This window comes from Sapajus apella, unplaced genomic scaffold, assembly GCF_009761245.1.
Source record: "Sapajus apella isolate SASKATOON/1434 unplaced genomic scaffold, GSC_monkey_1.0 scaffold20, whole genome shotgun sequence".
Lineage (NCBI taxonomy): Eukaryota > Metazoa > Chordata > Mammalia > Primates > Cebidae > Sapajus > Sapajus apella.
Window position 1 is genome coordinate 21014901 of NW_022436960.1, and position 4028 is coordinate 21018928.

Genomic DNA, 4028 nt, shown 5'->3' on the forward strand with positions numbered 1-4028 from the left:
AAGTTGGAAATACAAAGTAAAGTACTAAGAACTGACCATCCTATGTAACTTAATTTTGCTTACTGATTTAGCTTTTGCACTTTTTAATGGAAAATAGCCCATTCTCTTAAATCTACGTCTTCCACTCTCTCAGTGTTGTAAGTTGAATTGTATCCCTCAAAAAGATCCATTGAAGTATCACAGAATGCGATTTTATTTGGAAATAGGGTAACTACAGATGTAATTAGTTAAGGAGCAACCACACTGGAGTAATATGTGCCCCTAATTCAATAAGACTGGTGTCCTTACGATGACAGGAGAAAAGATACAGACACGTGAGGAAAGGCAGACGTGATGTCAGAGGCAGAGACTGGAGTAATTCAGCTTCAGGCCAAGGACCTTCAAGAATTACAGGCCATCAGCAAAAGTTGAAGGAGGCAAGCAAGCCTTCTACTCTACAGGTTTCAGAGGGAGGATGGCCCTCTAAACATCTTGATTTTGGACTTCTGGACTCCAGAACTATGGAGTAATGAATTTCTGCTGTTTTAAGCCACCTAGTTTGTAGTGCTTTTTATGACAGCCCTAGGAAAGGAATACATTCAGCTTTCTTTTTAATTCAATTTTTAAGTTTTTTATTCTATTTGTTTCTCTTTTCTTTTAATTTCTTATTAATACATAATATTTTACATAATTATGAGATATATGTGATATTTTGTTACATGTGTAAAATGTGTAATGATCAAGTTGGAGTATTTGAGGTGTCCATCACTTTGTAGTATTTATCACTCCTATGCATTGGGAACAATTCAAATCCTCTCTTTTAGCTACTTTGAAGTATACAATGCATTCTTGTTAACTATAGTCACTCTACTCCACTGCCAAATGGGAGAACTTATACCTTTCATCTAATCTTATGTTTGTACTCATCAACCTGCCCCTCTTCAACCCCACCCTCCACCAACCACCCTTCCCAGCCTCTAATATCTATCATTACACTCTCTACCATTATGATATCAACTTTTTTGGCTCCCACATATGAGTGAGAACATGTGATATTTGTCTTCCTAGGCCTGAGTTATTTTACTTAATATTATGACCTCCAATTTCATCAATGCTGCTGCTGCAAAGGACAGGATTTTATTCTTTTTAATGGCTGAATAGTATTTCATTGTGTATATATACCACATTTTCTTTACCTTCTAATCTACTGATAGACACTTAGGTTGATTACATATCTTTGCTATTCTGAGTAGTGCTACAATAATCATGCAAGTACAGGTATGCCTTTGATATACTAATCTCTTTTCCCTTGGATATATCCCCAGTCGTGGGATTATTGGATCATATGACAGTTCTACTTTTAGTTTTTACAGAAATCTTCATACTGTTTTTAATAGTGATTATACTAACTTACTTTCCCACCAACGGTATATAACAATACCCTTTGCTCCATAATATGGCAGCATTTGTTATTTTTAGTTTTTTTTTAATAATAGCCATTTAACTAAAGTAAGATGATATCTCATGGTTTTGATTTGCATTTGCCTGATGATTAGTGATGTTGAGCTTTTTTTTTTTTTTTCTGGCTCCAAAGATCCTTTACTGAGATCCACTTGAAACACTTCAGTCCTTAATTTGTCAGCTGAGTTGATAGGCTGATAGGTGATCTAGATCAAGGTTTCACAGTAGCAAAAACACTTCCTGCCTATATCAAAATGGGTTCATTAATAACATGTATGAATGTCATCAGGGTCTCTGTTCTATCTTCTTCAGGATTCGATTCAACTCCTCAAATTTGTGGATCTGACGGATGAAGAAATCCCCATAGCACCTGGTGACCTTGGTGTCTGCAATGGGGATCATGTCCTTACTGAGGTAGAAGTCAACCACTGAGGCTGACTAAAATTCACCATCCGGGGCTGAGATGCCACTGGTCCATACCAGGTTCTTCATCTGGTGTTTGAAGACAAAAAGCTGGATCCAGAACTCCTGCTTTGTGAGATGCAGGAAGCCAGCCAGCTTGGTCACAGGCATGGTGGTATAGAGCTTGAGGAAGCTGTGGATGGTTGAAAGCTGGGCCTGCTGCTGTATTTCATCAGAAAACACTCAGCTGCTGCAGGAAGGGCTCTTTGTGGTACCTGGGGTACACATTATCATAGTTGGGCACTACAGGCAACAGGAACTTGGGGCAGGAGTAAATGAAAAGCTCTTCATCGACCTGTGGGTCACTTTTCTGCATGTGCAGCATCTTGCCCCTGTATTTCTCCTGCAGCTGGAAGTGAATGCTCTCATCAATATGCATGGGTACATAGTGAGGCCAATGGTCAGCAGCGCATGCCTCTGCTCATTCTGCTTGTTAACCATCTCATTCTTACATGTGGTCCTCTGGAACATGCGCTTGGTCCTCTGGATATAGAGGAGGATGTTGGCGAAGACCTGGATGGCATCCTGGTCATGATGCATCATCAAATATGTAAACCCAACATTATAGTATATGGTAACCTGGAACTCCAGCACATGGGAGTACATGCTTTCCTTGTTCAGTTTGATGTTCTCCAGCACCTTGATGGCCTGGTAGTAATCTCCTAACAGGGAGTGCAGGTGGAGAAGCCTCACCAGGCTAAGTAACCAAGCATCTTCCCAGCCACACTCTCAGGATCACCTCCTCTTGTGTATACCTCCAACTGTCGGTCGATGTTGGATTTGTCTACCAGGGAATGAAGGACATTGAGGACACTGTGAACATTCCAGATTTGGGGATTAGAACAAAGGAAGTCAATCTCCTCCTCTGACTTCTTGGCAGTCTTACAATGGTACTGACTGAATGACTGAAACTGGTAGATGAGCTCACAGATGATATCCCAGAGCCTCTGGTTGGGTACTTCAAGGGAAGCAGGACCATCAAAGTTAAGAATGTAGTTGAAGAGACTGCAATAGTTGTAATAGGATTCAATCCTCTGCTCCAAGGAAGGTTCCCAACTGACTTTGGCATATATGTGCCTATAGTATAATTCTTTGTATAACATCAGGAATAAGCATGGTTGCCAACTGGTGGATCAATGGCTTCAGCCTCGGGCCAAGGTGGATTTTTAAAGAATCTTTCAGTCAGCTTGGTCCAGCTGTTCTCATAGATGTCCTGGATCTCATATACCTTCTGGTCAATGACATCACTGGAGACACAACTGGCCTGTAGCTCATATACTTTCTGGTCAGTCAAATCAGAGATAGTTTTGTGTAGATACTGGATGAAGTTTTTGATCACTTCTGGGATCACCTGATAGGTTTACTATTCATACTGACATTCATAACCAAGGTCCTACTTTGGATATGCTCCAGTGTGCATATCATAGTTGCCCAGATAAGTATAGGGGTCATAAGCTGCCTTAGACTCATAATCACCAGCAGGATAAGACATAGTTGCCAGGCTCATGAACACCACTAGAAAGTGATGTTGAGCATTTTTTTATATATCTGCTGGCCATTTCAGTGTCTACTTTTGAGAATAGTTTGATCATGTCCTTTGCCCACTTTTTAATGAAATTATTTGTTGTTATTATTGTTATTGAGTTACTTGAATTCCTTATATATTCTGTATATTAGTCTCTTGTCAGATGATAGTTTTCAAATATATTCAGCAGGTTGTATTTTCACTCTGTTGATTGTGTCCTTTGCTTTGCAGAAGCTCTTCAGTTTAATATTGTCCTATTTGTTTTCTGTTTTAGTTGTCTGTGCTTTTAACATCTTTGCCTAGAGCAATGTTCTAAAGTACTTTTCACTATGTTTCTTCTAGAAGTTTTATACTTTCAGGTCTTATGTTTAAATCTTTGATCTATCTGTGTTGATTTTTGCATGTGGTGAGAGAAAGGACTCAGTTTCATTCTTCTGTATATGGATCTACAATTTTCCCAGCACTATTTAATGAAGATGATGTTCTTTCTCCAGTGTATTTTCCTGAAGACTTTGTTAAAAACAAATTAGTTGTAAATATGTGGTTTTAATTCTGTTTCTCTATTTTGTTCCCCTGGTCTATGTGTCTATTACTATAACAG

At 39.1% G+C, this 4028-nt stretch overlaps 1 pseudogene; it reads right to left on the reverse strand.

The window, feature by feature from the left end:
* Positions 1 to 1546: 1546 nt before the first annotated feature.
* Positions 1547 to 3405, reverse strand: LOC116557919 (annotated as a pseudogene).
* Between the last annotated feature and the right edge of the window lie 623 nt (positions 3406 to 4028).